The sequence below is a fragment of the Psammomys obesus genome, unplaced genomic scaffold (assembly GCF_907164565.1).
Source record: "Psammomys obesus unplaced genomic scaffold, mPsaObe1.curated_primary_1811, whole genome shotgun sequence".
Taxonomy (NCBI): domain Eukaryota; kingdom Metazoa; phylum Chordata; class Mammalia; order Rodentia; family Muridae; genus Psammomys; species Psammomys obesus.
In genome coordinates, this window is record NW_026587759.1 from 4874017 (window position 1) to 4891911 (window position 17895).

The window sequence follows — 17895 nt, forward strand, 5'->3', positions numbered from 1 at the left end:
GCCCCCCCCGACCCCTGGCAGAGAAACCCCAGCTCAGGATCAGACTAAGAAGTCCCAACCCCTTCTGGTACTCCCCTGAGAGCACCACCATAAGCTTGCCCTAGCGGAGGGGAAGGTCAGAGAGGAAGGACAGAGAGGCAGGCTGCCACAGGACACAGCATCCCCACGCCAGCACACCCAGCGGCCCCTAGCAGAGAAACCCAAGGTCTGGATCTGAGGACACTCAACCCTACCTGGTACTCTCTCGGGATCAGCAAACATAGGTTCTTCTGCCAGGCTGCTTCTGGCAGAGAGATCTGGGTCCGGAATCTGGGATTGAGAACACTCAACCTAACTCTTTCCCATGCTACCCCGGGACCAGTCAACATAACCCCTCCTAGAAGAGGGAAAGGACAGAGAGGCAGCACACAGGAAAGGTGGATACAGAGTCCTGCGGCCACAGTGTCACAGAGCTGACTGTTAGCCTACCCACACATTTTCCCACAGTAGGACCAAATCAGAGAGTAGAGAGCAAGGGGAACCCCTGTACATTCCAACTGGTTGTGCAAGAGAGTGAGTGAGCCTTCTAGGGAGAGTTTGCCCCAGACCCAGGGCCTCTCCACAGAAGCAACCAGACGAGATCCCTGCCACCCACAACCCAGTGTGGGCATCATAGGGATTCTTAGGATAGCGACCCCAACATAGAAGCCTCTGCCTTGCGGGTCCACCAGTTGTAATCCAGTCAAACAATCCCTGGATCTCAGTCAGAACTGCGTAGTAGTGGCTTGCAGGCCACTGCTATAGTCAGAGAATCCGCGCATGCACACTGCACCCGCTAAAAGCACACGCGAATAGCGCCAGCGTCATATTCCTTACTTAGGCAAAACTAAAACCACAGTGCACACTCCCAAAGCAGTGAACCTCTCTCATCTTCCTGAAAAAACAGTCCAGAAAACAGAAAGAGAGGATCATAGCCCGAACTACAAACTCGAGGAACAAACAGTGAGGGTTATAAATAACCAGATGGCTAGAGGCAGACGTAAGAACACTCCCAACAAAAATCAGGACATAATGAACTCACCAGCAACCCCACAAAAAAATGGACACTTCAATTCACTAGATATACAAGAAAATGGCCTCAAAACTATGTTTCTCCAGCTATTAGAGGCCCATAAAGATGAAATGAACAAAGCCCTCAGAGAAATGGCCAAAGAAATTGAGACTAACCAAGAGGAAACAAATCAAGCTCTCAGAGAAATGACCACAAAAATTGAGGCAAACAGAGAAGAAATGCACAAAGCTCTCAAAGAAATGTCCACACAAATGAAGGAAAATAAAGAAGAAATAAAAAACAAAGCTCTCATAGAAATATAGGCAATTATAGCCAAAGAAGTAGAGGCACAATTAGTGATACATAGAGAGGAAATGGACAAAAAAATAGAAGCTGTCATTGAAAAGCAGGACTCCACATTCAAACAGATGAAGGAAATGATGCAAAACATGAAAACATAATTAGAATCAATAAAGAAAATACAAATAGAGAAAAACCAGGAGCTGGAGAACAGAAAGAAAAGATCAGGAACTACAAAGGTAAACATCACCAACAGAATACAAGAGATACAAGACAGAATCTCAGGAGCCAAAGATACACTTGCTGAAATTGACACGTCTCTCAAAGAAAAAAATAAAATCAGAAAAGTTCCAAACACAAAACATCCAAGAAAACAAGGACACCATGAAAAAACAAAATCTAAGAATAATAGGAGTAGAAGAAAAAGAAGACATCAGGCTCAAAGGTCCAGAAAATATTTTCAGGAAAATTATAGAAGAAAACATTCCAACTTAAAGAAGGAGATGTCCATAAACATACAAGAGGCCCACAGAATACCAAGTAGACTAGACCAGAAAAGAAATTCTTCACGTCATATCATAGTCAAAACACTGAACCTACAGAACACAGAAAAAATTCCAAAAGCAGCAAGGGAAAAAGGCCAAGTAACATATGAAGGTAGACCTATCAGAATCACACCAGACTTCTCAACAGAAACTATGAAAGCCAGAAGGGCCTGGACAGAAATCATACAGTCCTTAAGGCACCACAGATTCCAACCCACACTGCTATACCCAGCAAAACTTTCAATCAACATAGACGGAGAATTCAAAATATTCCATGACAAAACCAAATTTAAACATAGTAACCCAACTCTTCAGAAGTTACTAGAAGGGAAACTCCAAACCAAAGGAAACAACTACATCTAAGGAGACAGAGGAAATAGATAACTACACAACAAAAAAATCAAAAGAATACAAGCAATGAAACTCAGTGACACCACCAACCCCACATCAAAAGTAAGTAACAAGTGTTGATAATGAGTATCTATCAACATCAATGGACTCAACTCCCAAATAAAAACACACAGACTAATAGAATGGTTGCAGAAACAGGATCCAACATTCTGTTGCATCCAAGAAACACACCTATGCAAGAAAGATAAACACTACCTCAGAGTAAATGGTTGGAAAAAAGTTTTTCAAGCACATTTGCTTCCAGAAAAGAAGCTGGAGTAGCCATCCTAATATCTAATAAAATAGACTTTCAACCCAGGTTAATCAAAAAATTTAAGGAGGGCCACTATATTCTCATCAAAATAAAAATCCACCAAGAGGACATCACAATTTTGAATATCTATGCCCCAAATACAAGAGCACCTACTTTCGTAAAAGAAACAATATTAAAGCTTAAATCACACATTGATCCTAATACCTTAATAGTGGAAGACTTCAACACTCTACTCTCACCAAGGGACAGATCAACTAGACTGAAAACAAATAGGGAAATAAGAACACTTACAGAGTCCCTAAATCAAATGTACCTAATAGATGTCTACAGATCTTTTCATCCAAACTCAAAAGAGTATACCCTCTTTTCAGCACCGCATGGAACCTTTGCCAAAATAGACCATATAGTTGGTCATAAAGCAAGCCTCAACAGATACAAAAAGATTGAAATAATCCCTTGTATTCTATCTGACCACAATGGACTAAAGCTGGACCTCAACAACAACAGAAATAACAAAAAGCCCACACGTACATGGAAACTGAACAACTTGTTACTCAATGACAGCTGGGTTAAGGAAGAAATAAAGAAAGAAATTAAAGACTTCCTAGAATTCAATGAAAATGAAGGCACAACATACCCAAATTTATGGGACACACTGAAAGCAGTGCTCAGAGGAAAATTTATAGCACTAAGTGCCTGCAAGAAGGAATTCGTAACATCACATACAAACAACTTAATGGCCCAACTGAAAACCCTAGAAAAAAAAGAAGCAAATACACCCAAGAGGAGCAGACAGCTGGAAATAATCAAGGTCAGGGATGAAATCAATCAATTAGAAACAAATAAATCTATTCAAAGAATCAATGAAACCAAAAGCTGGTTCTTTGAGAAAATCAACAAGATAGACAAACCCTTAGCCAAACTAACTAAAAAGCAGAGAGAATATATCCAAATCAGCAAAATCAGAAAGGAAAGGGTGACATAACTACAGACACTGAGGAAATTCAAACAATCACTAGGTCATACCACAAAAGCCTATATGCCAGAAAATTTGAAAACCTAAATGAAATGGACAATTTTTTTGATAGATTCCATCTTCCAACATTAAGTCAAGATCAAGTAGAAAGACTGAATAGCCCTATATCTCCCAAAAAAATTGAAACAGTCATTCACAGTCTCCTTCAAACAAAAAGGCCTGGGCCAGATGGTTTCAGCGTGGAATTTTACCAGACCTTCAAAAAAGTGCTCACACCAATTCTCCTCAAACTATTCCACAAAATAGAAACAGAAGGTACATTACCAAACTCATTCTATAAAGTGACAGTCACCCTGATACCTAAACCAGAGAGAACCAACAAAAAAATAAAAACTTCAGACCTATCTCTCTAATGAACATTGACGCAAAAATACTCAATAAAATACTTGCAAACCAAATCCAAGAACACATCAAAGATATCATCCACCATGACCAAGTAGGCTTCATCCCAGGCATGCAAGGGTGGTTCAACATACGGAAATCCATCAATGTAATCCACCACATAAATAAACTGAAGGAGAAAAACCACATGATCATCTCCTTAGATGCTGAAAATGCATTTGACAAAGTCCAACACCCATTCATGTTTAAAGTCTTGAAGAGATGAGGAATACAAGGCACATATCTAAACATAGTAAAGGCAATATACAGCAAGCCTATAGCCAACATCAAACTCAATGGTGAGAAACTTAAATCAATCCCACTGAAATCAGGGACAAGATAAGGCTGCCCACTCTCTCCCTACCTCTTCAACATAGTACTTGAAGTCTTAGCCAGAGCAATAAGACAACTAAAGGAGGTCAAGGGGATACAAATCGGAAAGGAAGAAGTCAAAGTGTCACTATTTGCAGATGATATGATAGTATACATGAACGACCCCAAAAATTCAACCCGAGAACTCCTTCAGCTGATAAACACCTTCAACAAAGTAGCAGGATACAAAATCAACTCAAAAAAAGCAGAAGCCCTTTTGTATACAAAAGACAAAAGGCCGAGAAAGAAATTAGGAAAACAACACCCTTCACAATAGCCACTAATAACATAAAGTACCTTGGGGTGACACTAACCAAGCAAGTGAAAGACCTGTTTGAGAAAAACTCTAAGTTTCTGAAGAAAGAAATTCAAGAAGATATCAGAAGATGGAAAGATTTCCCTTGCTCATGGATTGGTAGGATTAACATTGTGAAAATGGCCATCCTGCCAAAAGCAATCTACAGATTCAATGCAATTCCCAACAAATACCAACTCAATTCTTTACAGACCTTGAAAAAAGGATTCTGAGCTTCATTTGGAGAAACAAAAAACCCAGAATCTCCAAAACAATCCTGAACAACAACAGATCATCTGGAGGTATCTCCATCCCTGATATCAAGTTGTACTACAGAGCAATAGTAATAAAAACTGCATGGTATTGGCATAAAAACAGAAAGGAGGATCAATGGAACCACATAGAAGACCCAGATATAAACCCACACACCTATGAATACTCAATTTTTGACAAAGAAGCCAAAACCATTCAATGGAAAAAAAAGACAGCTTCTTCAACAAATGGTGCTGGTCCAACTGGATGTCTACATACAGAAAAATGAAAATAGATTCATATTTATCACCCTGCACAAAACTAAAGTCCAAGTGGATCAAAGACCTCAACATAAAACCAGATACTCTAAATCAGTTAGAAAAAAAAGTGGGGAACAGTCTAAAACTCATTGGCACAGGAGACAACCTCATGAACAGAACACCAACAGCACAGGCTCTAAGAGCAACAAACAATAAATGGGACCTCATGAAACTGAAAAGCTTCTGTAAAGCAAAGGTCATCATCATCAAAACAAAACGACTGCCTACAGATTGGGAAAGTATCTTCACTAACCCTTTATCTGACAGAGGACTAATATCCAGTATATACAAAGAACTAAAGCAGAAAAGCAACAAACCAAGTAATCCCATTAAAAAATTGGGAACGGAGCTAAACAGAGAATTCTCAACAGAGGAATATCGAATGGCAGAGAAATGCTTAAAGAAATGCTCATCCTCATTAGCAATCAGGGAAATGCAAATCAAAACGACCCTGAGATTTCACCTTACACCCATCAGAACGGCCACGATGAAAAACTCAAGGGACAACACATGCTGGAGAGGTTGTGGAGAAAGGGGAACCCTCCTCCATTGCTGGTGGGAATGTAAACTGGTACAACCACTCTGGAAATCTATCTGGCGCTTTTTACGACATTTAGGAATAGTGTTTCCTCAAGACCCAGCTATACCACTGCTAGGTATATACCCAAACTTTGGTCAAGTACACAAAAGGGATACTTGCTCAACCATATTTATTTCAGCTTTATTTGTAATAGCCAGAACTTGAAACAACACAGATGTCCATCAACAGAGGAATGGGTACATAAATTGTGGTATTTTTACACAATGGAATCCTACTCAGCAATCAAAAAGGAGGAAATCATGAAATTTGCAGGCAAATGGTGGGATCTAGAAAAGATCATTCTGAGTGAAATATCCCAGACGGAGAAAGACAAACATGACATATACTCACTTATATAGACCTATAAGATATGACAAACATAATGAAATCTATACACCTAAAAAAGATAATCAAGAGAGCGGACATGGGGTAAGATGATCAATCCTCGTTTAGAAAGACAGATGGGATGTGCATTGAACGTATGACAGGAGTCTACTGAGCGCATCTGAAAGACTCTAACTAGCAGTGTTTTCAAAGCAGATACAAAGACTCATGACCAAACCTTTGGCAGAGTACAGGGAATCATATGAAAGAAGGGGAGTTAGTATGATGGGAAAGGATAGGAGCTCCACAAGGACCAAATATATCTGGGCACAGGGTCTTTTCAGAGACTGTTATTCAACCAAGGACCATGTATGGATATAACCTAGAACCTCTGCTCAGATGTAGCCTGTGGTACCTCAGTAACCAATTGGTTTCCCATAGTGAGGGGAACAAGGACTATTTCTAACAGGAACTCAATGACTGGCTATTTGACCTCCCAACCCCCCAAGGGAGGAGCAGTCCTGTTAGGCCACAGAGGAGGGCTTTGCAGCCAGTCCTGAAGATACCTGATAAAACAGGATCGGATGAATGGGGAAGAGGTCCTCCCCTATCAGTGGACTTGGAAAGGGGCACGGTGGAGATGAGGGAAGGAGGGTGTTATTGGGAGGGAATGAGGGAGTGGGACACGGCTGGGATACAGAGTTAATAAAATGTAACTGATAAGAAAAATTAAAATTAAATTAAAAAAATTAAAAATTAAAAATTAAAAAAAAATAAGGTGAACAAATATAGCTCAATGCCCAGATAATATTTTTTTAAAAAGTCATGGAAGACAAATTTTCTAACCTAAAAGAGAAGATGCCTATAAACGTGTAAGAAGCATACAAAAAACCAACTAGATTAGATCATAAAAGAAAATCCCCTTTGCATATAATAATCAAAACATATGTATAGAACTAAGATAGAATATTAAAAAGTTGCAAGGGAAGAAAACCAAGGAGCACATAAAAGCAGACCTATTAAAATTATATGTGACACCTCAAGGGAGATTCAAAAGTCAGAAGGGCCTGAACACATATGCTACAGACTCTAAGAGACCACAGATGTGAGTGCAGACTACCATTCCTAGCAAAACTTTGAATAATCATGGAAGGAGAAAATAAGATATTCCATGATAAAGTCAAATATAAGCAACCCTACAGAGTGGGAGAAAGAAAACTTCAACCTAAGAGAGAAAACAAAACAAAAACATAAAATAATCTCACACCAGGAAAAGCAAAGGAAGAGAAACACACCCACCCACACACACACACACACACACACACACTAACATAATTAAACACACTATCATCACCACCACCAACAAAATAACACCAATCAACAACCATTAGATATTTATATCTCTCAGTATTAATGATTAACACCCCCCCAAAGACATAGAACAACAGAATGGATGAGAAAACAGGATCCATATTTCTGCTGCTTCTGAAGATTAACACTTCAACTTCAAGGATAGACATTACCTCAGGGTAAAGCACTGGCAAAAATATTGAAGCAAGCTGGAGTAGCAGCTTGTTTCTATTACCTAACAAAATAGACTGCAAACCAAACCAATCAAAAGAGATGGGGAAGGACACTGCGTAATCATCAAAGGAAAATTCCACTAACATGATTTTTCAAATCTTACCATCTAAGCCCAAATTGTAAGAGCACTCAAATTTGTAAAACAAACAAACAACCAGACAGACAAACAAAAACTCATAAAACTCTACCAGAGCTCAAACTGACTCTTACATACTGGTACCTAGGAAATTTCAAAACACAACTCTCAACAATGGACAGGTCATCCAGGCAAAAACTAAACAGAGAAATGCCATACCTATGAGATGTTATAAACCAAACGGACCTAAGTAATATTTATATCTCACATAAACAAAATAATATGCCTTGTTCTTTGCACCTCATGAAATTCTTTCCAAAATTGACCATATATTCAGACACAAAGCAAGTCTCAACAGATAAAATAACATTAAAATAACTACTTCCATCCTATAAGAACATGACAAATTAAAACTGGATTTCAAAAACAACAGATAGATTACTATGTCATGAAATGAAAATTAGATCAAAAGAGAAATGAAGGAATAAATTAATTATTTTCTAGACTTCAGTGAAAATGAACACATACCATACCCACAATAGCAAACACAATGAAAGCAGTGTTAAGAGGAAAGTTCATAATACTAAGTGTCTACATTAAAAAAAAAAAAAAAATGGAGAGAACTCATACTAGCAACTTAACAGCATTCCTGAAATCTCTAGAACAAAAAGAAGAAATCACACCAAGGAGTAGAAGGAAAGAAATAATTAGACTTAGGGCTGAAATAAATAAAGTAGAAACAAAGAACAGTACAAAGCATCAATAAACAAATGAGTTGGCTCTTCAAAAAAAATCATTAAGACTTGACAAACTCTTATCCAAACTAACTAAAATGCAAAGCAGGAATGTCCAAATTAACAAAATCAGAAGTGAAAAGGGGGACATAGCAACACATACCCAAGAGAATTATTCCAGAGAATTATAAGGGCATATTTTAAAACTTGTACTCCACAAAATAGGAAAATTGAAAAGAAGTGGATAACTTTCTAAGTAGACATCACTTACGAAGTTTAAATGAAGATCAGATGAGAACTTTGAGTAACCATATAATCTCTAGTGAAATAGAAGCAGTTACTAAAATCTCCATGCTAAGAAAGCCCAGGGCCAGATGCTGTTAGTTCACACAGTTCTGCCAGACTTTCAGAGAGATAATAGAAATACTCCTCAAATTATTCCACAAAATAGAATTAGAAGGAAAACTGACCAATTCATTTTATGTGGCCACAGTCACACTGATACCAAAACTACTTACAGACCCAATAAAGTATAAGAATTACACACCAATTTCCCTTAAAAACAAAAATGCAAAAATAATAAAAGATTGCAAACCAAATTCAAGAATACATCAGAAGGATCATTCAACATGATCAAGTAGGCTTCATCCCAGAAATGCAGGGATATTTCAACATACATATATCAACAAATGTTATCTAACATATAAACAAACTAGAAGAAAAATACCACCCAACATCTACTTACATGACCAAAGGGCCTGTGACAAAATCCAGCACCCCTTCATAATAAAAGTCCTGGAAAGATTAGGAATACAAGGGATATATCTAAACATAATAAAGACAGTTCACAGCAAGCCTATAGCTAACATCAAATTAAATGGGGAGAAACCCAAAGCAATTGAGCTAAATCAGAGGTAAGACAAGTCATCTGTTCTTTCCATACATATTATGATTTATTTAACAGCTAACAATAATAAGTGATACATTAATAATTACAATAACAACAATTTTAGTAATGCTAAGTAAATACATACCATATTTGTCTCTCCGAGTCTGGTTACTGTAAGAGTCAAAGTTATCCAGTAAGCCCTATTTACCCAAAAACATGTAACTTCCTAAAGTCCTGGGGGCTCTGGTTCTTGGGAGATAACATGTCACATGTTTTTTGCTCCCCTAAACAAGTTGCACTAGATGTGCTTGAATGGATGAGGGCAGGAGGAAAGTAATTAAGGAATATATATGCTTGCCTCTGATTGAACCTGATGGGAAATATGGTAACCTTGCGGTTTTGCCTTTTTAAGCGTCTATAAAATTTGACTGGTCAACATTTTCTGGGAAACCAGGAGTGGAACTGGCCAAAGTTTCTCATCCTGGCCAGTATTTAATTAAAACTTGCTTCAAATTTGGCTCAAAACTGTGGAATTGGTTTTTTCTCTCCTTATTGTCAGGTTTAACAATTGGACACCACAGTGAGATAACACAAAACAACAACAACAACAACAAAAACAGAACGAACAAACAAACAAAAATTCCTCCAAATTCTGCTGAAGCTGGGCTCTTCACTCTTCAGGTTCTTTTTAGCTTTGTACCCTATTTCTTAATTGGATTAGGTGTCTTGTTGGTGTTTCACCAGTTCAGCTCTATATAGATTCTGGATTTTAGCCCTCTGTCAGATGTAGGGTTAGTGGAGATCTTTTCCCAGTTTGTAGGCTGTCGTTTAGTGTCCTTTGCTTTACAGAAGGTTTTCAGTTTCATGAGGTCCTATTTATTGATTGTTGATCTTAGAGCCTGTGCTGTTGGTGTTCTGTTCAGGAAGTTGTCTCCTGTGCCAATGAGTTCTAGGCTCTCCCTCACTTTTTCTTCTAAATGATTTGGTGTGTCTGGTTTTATATTGAGGTCTTTGATCCACTTGGATTTTAACTTTGCAGGGTGAAAAATATGAGTCTGTTTGCATTTTTTTACATGTAGACATTCAGTTAGAACATCAACCTTTGTTGAAGATGCTGTCTTTTTTTTTCCGTGTTTTTTTTTTTTGGGGGGGGGGGCTTGGCTTCTTCGTCTAAAATCAAGTTTTCATAGGTGTGTGGGTTTATTTCTGGGTTTTAGATTCAATTAAATTGCTCAATTCTATTGCTGCCTTTTCTGCTTTGTATGCTTTTGGTTATCTTGTCAAAAATCAAGTGTCTTTGAATCAATGCCATTGATAAACAGTCTATTTCTATGCCAGTACTATGATTTTTTTCCCAATATTGCTCTGTTGTGAAGCTTGAAGTCAGGGATGGAGATATCTCCAGATGTTCTTGTATTGTAGAGGTTTGTTTTAGCTATTCCAGGGTTTTTGTTTTTTTCTATATTTAGTGTATAAATGTTCTTTCAAGATCTGTAGAGAATCTTGCTGTTTTTTGATGGGGCTGCATTGAATCTGTGGATTGCCTTGGTTAGATGGCCATTTTTACTATGTTAATCCCATTGCTCCGTGAGCATGGGATATCTTTCAATCTTCTGGTATCTTCTTCATTTTTTTTCTTCAGAGACTTGGGGTTCTAGTCACACAGTTCTTTCACTTGCTTGGTAAGAGCTACGCCAAGATACTTCGTATGATTTGTGGCTATTGTGAAGGCCATAGTTTCCCTAATTTGTATTTCAGCCTATTTGTCATCTGTGTACAGGAGGGTAACTATTTATCTTAGTCTCTCAGGTTTAAAGAAAGCAATATGAGTAATAACTCTTGCAAAAATCATATTGGAATCACAAAATGTTTTCATGATGTTCGTCCTCTATCATATCAATAATATAAACTTAGGTAATGAACTTCCCAAAGTAGCAGCACATCTTTCTAATTTTTCCCTGTCTTAATTTATTCATTTATTACAATTTATTCACTTTGTATCCCTTCTGTAGCTCCCTCCTTTGTCTCCTTGTAGTCCCACCCACCCTCCCTCTTCTCCTTCTATGACCTATCTCTAGTCCCCTGATAGGAGAGGATTTCCTCCTCTTCTCTCTGACCCTATCCTATCAGGTCTCATCAAGGCTGGCTGCATCATCTTCCTCTGTGGCCTGGCAAGGCTGCATCCCAGCAGGGGGAGGTGATCAGAGAGCTTGTAACTGAGTTCTTTGTCTTTTTATTGGGGAGCTGAGGCCATTGATGTTGAGAGATATTAATGACAAGTGGTTGTTTCTTCCTGTTGTTTTGATGCTGATGATGGCAGAGTATGTGTGTGCTTGCCTTCTTTCAGTTTTGCTGATTGGTTATCTACTATCTGTGTTTTCCTGGGTTTAGTTGGCATCCTTGGGTTGGAATTTTTCTTCTAGTATCATCTGTAGGGCTGGATTTGTAGATAGGAACTGTATGAATTTGTTTCTGTCATGGAATATTTTTTTCCTCTATATTGATAAAAAGGTTTGATGGGTATAGTAATTGGGGCTGAAATCTGTGGTCCTTTAGTGTCTGTAAGATATCTGCCCTGGCCCTTCTGGATTTTACAGTTTCTGATGAGAACTCAGGTGTAATTCTGATAAGTTTGCCTTTGTATGTGACTTAGCCTTTTTCTCTTGTAGCTTTTAATATTCTTTCTTTGTTCTGGACATTTAATGTTTTGATTATTAAGTGCTGGGTGATTTTCTTTTCTGGTCCAATCTATTTGGTTTCTGTAAGCATCTTGTATATTTATAGGCCTCTCTTTTTTTAGATTTGGGGAGTTTTCATCTATGACTTCCTTGAAAATATTTCCTGGTCTTGGATGTGAGAATTCCTATTATTCTTAGGTTTGGTCTCTTCATAGTATTACAGATTTCTTGGATGTTCTATCTCAGGAGCTTTTACATTTAACATTTTCTTTGACTGACATATTGATTTCTTTTATCATATCTTCTACCCCCGAGATTCTCTCTTCCATCTCTTGTATTCTGTTGGTAATGCTTGTGTCTGTAGTTTCTTACCTCTTCCCTAGGTTTTCCATCTCCCAGATTGTCTCAGATTGTTTGTTCTTTATTGCTTCTAGTTCCACGTTTAGGTCTTGAGCAGTTTTATGCATTTTCTTCTCCTGTTTGATTGTAATTACCCATATTTCTTTAATTTTTTAAGGGGATTTGTTCAATTCTTTCATCTGTTTGAATGTATTTTCCCATGCTACTTTGAGAGCTTTATTTTCTTTTTAATGTTTTTATCATTTTTATAAACTCAGTTTTAGAATCCTGTTTTGTTTTGTTTTGTTTTGTTTTGTACTTCAAATGGGATATTGTCTTCAGAGCTTGCTGTGGTAGGACCATTGCTTTCTGGTGGTGCAACATAGCCCTGAGTTTTGTTGCTTGTGTTCTTACACTGGTCTCTAGCCATCTGACTCTAGTGTTTGCTGGCTTGATGGTCCCTCTGCTGGGTTCACTGGCTGTGTCTCAGTTGGGCCAGGCATGTGAGGAGCAGTTGCACAGACCTCAAAGCTGAGAGCTGCTCACATGTCCCAGAGGTCTTCTCGGGATGGGGGACGATGGGGCTTTGGTCCTGCATCTAACTCACCTCAGCGGGAGCTCAAAAATGGCATTCTTATGGGTATGTCAAACTTCATAGGTGTCAGATTTGCTAGAACAAATTTTTCCATTATTTGTTTCTCTTTTAATTTATTTAAGTATATAATACAAAGCCATAAACTAGAAGAATTAAATTTAAAATTATCTAAGTATGGCGGTTTGAATGAGAATGGTCTCCATAGGCTCATATACTTGTTGCTTAGTCCCCAGTTAATGAAACAGGTTGAGAAGAAATAGGAAGTGTGACCTTTCTGGAGAAGGTATGTCATGAGAGTTGGGCACTGAGGTTTAAAAATTCTACACCTTTCCTAGTTAGTTCACTCTGTCCGTGTGTTGCTCTGTGTGTGTGTCTCTCTCTCTCTCACACACACACTTTTACTCTCTCTGTTTCTCTCTGTGTGTATCTGTCTCTGTCTCTGTCTGTCTCTTTTTCTCTCTGTGTGTGTGCCTAGTGCTTAGATTAGATGTAAGCTCTCAACTATGATTCCAGTACTAAGCTTGCTTGCCTGTTGCCATGATTCTTGCCATGAATGTCCTGAACTCTAGTCCTCTGGATCTGTGATGCCCAAAATTAAATGCTCTCCTTTTATGAGTTGCCTTAGTCATGGTGGTTTATCACAGCTATAGAAAAGTAACTAAGACACTAAGCATCATCTTTAACACTTTTTTACATCTGCTTGTCTTTGTACCTGGCCACAGGCATTAGCTTGATAAGTACCCTTTTATGTGTTCTATTGCATTCATGTATTTAATATTCATCTCCTTTTTTTCCTTGATGCAAATGGTATAAAATTAATTTTAATCAAAATTTTCTTACTTGTCTTTATCTTGAGGATGACAATGTTATAAATTATACTTGGATAATCATAAATGGACTTTAGATAAGCCATTACAATAAAACTAGAATTTGAAAGGGTTTTGTTTTTTTTACTATACAAAGTAAAAGTGATACTAACTCATATTCCATATAAATTAAAGCAAAAAATGTTAAAAATCAATGTAATATTAACACTAAAAAATTAAAAAGTAACTATTCCAACGAATATGAACCCTTATGTATATGTATCTGATGTCATAAGATCTTAATGTCTTGCTTTCATATGTATAAATATTTGCACCTAGAGTAAATTATGTCGTTAGTAACAAGTATACAGGAAATCACATTTTAAAATGAGTGGTAACATTCATAGAAAGGGACTAAATTAGATTAAAGTTATCTATCAGGGAAGTCTACAAGGGAAAAAAAAGTCATAACATCCTCTGCAGCTCACCCCACTGTGCTGCCATGCAGGCTGCAGCTTCATTGAAGTCATTTACTTTTCTTGGGTGAATAAATATTTAAGACACTAAGTTGTTTTTAACAACAGTTAAATGTTGTCTGTGAAACACAGGATTAAAAAACTCACTATAGCTAAGTTAAAATTTTTGTTAGCTTTCTTCTCCTAGTGTATAGCTAATGTTTTCACATGGCCACCATACCCAGAGATTGGCTTTTCATAATAATTATAATGGAATACATTATTTATTTATTTCTCAATACATATAATAGTTTTAGTTCATATGGAGCTCAGTAAATAGATTTAAAACTTCCTCCTTTGCCCCATTTTCCTCTAAACTCCTCATCACTATATTCACACTTTTTCATCAACAAAAATGGCAATTTGCAATGGAAACACAGGCATGTCTTGAATCATACTTTTGTTATCTAGCTGCCACCGTTAGAGAGCTGATGACTCCCTTTATTGTCCTTGCTTTCTAAGCATTAGAAGACATTGTCCTTTTAGCTGGCATTCATCAGCTTCCACATTCAGGAACAAAAAAAATAATAGCTATGTTCTTGAATATAGTTATTTTGACTACTAAGAAGCTGGTTGGTAGGAAGTGGCACTGAGGCAAAGCAGACTAGAGAAGGGGATATAAACAGCAGCATAGACACAAAGAAGCAAGAGTCAGTAAGAAGAGAAGAAGGACTAGAGAGAATGGAAAACAAGGCAATGGCAGAGAACATTGTTCTTTGTAGTCCTTTGTCTCTACCTCCAACAGGATCTGATGCACCCATGGTTGCTGTCCAGACAGCTGGAAAGACAAAGCTCATAAATAACAAGATATCCTTTATTTTTATCTTAAAGATAATTGTTTGAAGCAGATTAGAGAGATTTGCATGCTAATTTAGAAACTGAATGCAACAATGTATTTCTGTTTTTCAAAATATCAAAGTTAATTAAAAGCCACAAAACACAGAATTCCATTAATAATTTTTCAAATTTAATTTTTAAATTCTATAATGTTTGTTCACATTTTTAATGTTTCTTGTGAATCTTATGTTTGACAATTATGAAAATAATAAATATTAAGTTTTGTATAACTTATCATTTCTAGACATCACTTAGCTCACATGGACTTTTGTTGTATAACATTACTTGATATTTCCTGTTAGAATGGGTCGCTGCCCCCTGCACGCTATATGTAGGAGAAATACAGTAAATAAATAGACTTGAAAGGAATAGTGCTGTATGAATGTGCCTCAAGTAAAATATAAATCCAAGTTACACATGTTAATTCTATCTTCCATGGTAATTTGTGTAAGATTTAAAAGGAAACACACAGCTTTAATTATTTTCTTAAATGTTGTAACAAAATTCCTAATAAGAGCAACTTAAAAAAGGAGAGCAGGGAGTTCCTACTGATGAAAAATTTCAATGCAAATCTTCTATTTGTAAATATCTGAGATGTCTAATTCGTAATCCATTATTTTATACTTTTTAAGATTTGTGCACATATTTATCTCGATAAAATCTCCCTGATGATCTAATTTAAAATTTGATAGCTAATCTTTTTAGCACACCATTTCTTATCACATTCTCTGTTTCAAATCTCTAGATGAAGCTCTCGAGTCACCCCCCCCACACACACACACAGAAATGATATAATTATAATCTAAAACCTTTTTTTTTTTTAAAGTCAGACACTGTGATATGGTCAAAGTTGAAGACTGATACCTGAGAAACCTGATACCTTTGAGCTCCACACGTTTGCCACAACACATTCATAGTCTCTTACAAGAAGCCATACAAACATACACAGATAAATAAATACTTAAATTGCATCTGGAAAAATGATTTCCCAGTCAGTTCACACTATTTAAAACTATCCAAGCAAATGCTCAGTGTATGTTCATGTGATCAAAGTAGTGAAAAACTGTATATCAGTATATCAAATGCAAATTGTACGTAGACTATCACAAGATCTTACCAAAGGGGAGTGCCACATTAAACAGATTCACATCTGAGTAATTTACTTTTTCTCTATCCCCCCATTAAGATTTTAGGTCAGGTTCAGTGCTATTATATTATATTAGTTTGGGACTACTTTTCTTTGATATATACAACGAGAATAATATAACCACTGTATTCTGGGTAATCATTTTTTTATTACTGTAAGGTAAATAAAAAATTTGGTTGGTTATTAGAATTTTTCCTGCAAACATCTTTTATTCTAATCAATAAATGTTGTTTCCTTTTTCAGATTAGGCCCCAGGAAGTCTTATTGCCATTCAACACTTTACCATTTATAATTATTTTGTAATAAGACCTAAACTATTTATAAGGTGCTTTCCTGTGGGAAGGTTTCAAATTAATTTGTCAATGAATCATTTCTGTCTCTAAAGAAAAATGCCTTCTGATTATTTCAATATGCTCTTCTTCTGCTTTTTTTTTCCTTCTAGTCATTTACATCTTTGGATCTGTTTTCCATGTTTCTTCTTTGTCAATATCTTGATATTATTTCTTTGATTAAAGATACCCCTTCTGCATCCTGAGTGAGGTAACCCAGAAGCAGAAATAAACATACTAAAATATATACTCCTAAAAATGCTAAACAGCAAAGAGAACCTTAGGGAAGATGTTAAACCCTTATTCAGAAGGGCAAACAGGAAAGACATTGGAAGTAGGAGAAGACAAGGAACAGGACAAGAGCCTTCCACAGAGGAACTCTGAAAGACTGTACCCAGCAGGGTATCAAAGGAGATATTGAGACTCATGGCCAAACTTTGGACAGAGTGCAGGAAACCTTATGGAAGAAGTGGGAGACAGAAAGACTTGGAGGGCACAGGAACTCCACAAAGAGATCAACAGAGTCAAAAAACCTGGGCCCGGGGGGGGGGGCGAGTTCAAAGACAGATACCCCAACCAAAGACCATGCATGGAGAAGACCTAGACCACCTGTTCAAAGGAAGTCCATAGGCTGCTCAGTTTCCAAGTGATTTCCCTAGTAAGGGGTACAGGGCTCTCTCTGACAAGAACTCAGTGGCTAGCTCTTTGATCACCTCCCGCTGGGGCATGCAGCCTTGCCAGGCCACAGAGGAAGATGATGCAGCCAGACTTGATGAGAATTGATAAGCTAGGGTCAGATAGAATAGGAGGAGGTCCCCTGTATCAGGACACTAGGGAAAGGGCATAGTGGAAAAGAGGAAGGGTGGGTGTGACTAGGAGTAGGTTGTGAGGGAGGGAGTACAGTGGGATACAGAGTGAATAAATTATAATTAATTAATTAAATTAAAAAAGAAATAACACTGAAATAGTTGTAAAAAATAAAGTAAAATTTCATTTAAAAAAAGACACCCCTTCTGCATCCCCCAGATCTCACATATAAATTAGCAGCCACACTGATTTTTAATTCATATCTTTGTTTTCCTAAAAATATAAAATTGCATTTTGTTTTATTTACTTTTTATATATAATTTTTATTTTTATATTAATCATAGGTTATTTACTTTGTATTCCAGCTGTAGCCCCCTCCCTCAATCCCTCCAAATCTCATCCTCCCTCCTTCATCTCCTCCCTGCCTCTTTCCAAGTCCACTAATAGGGTAGGTCCTCCT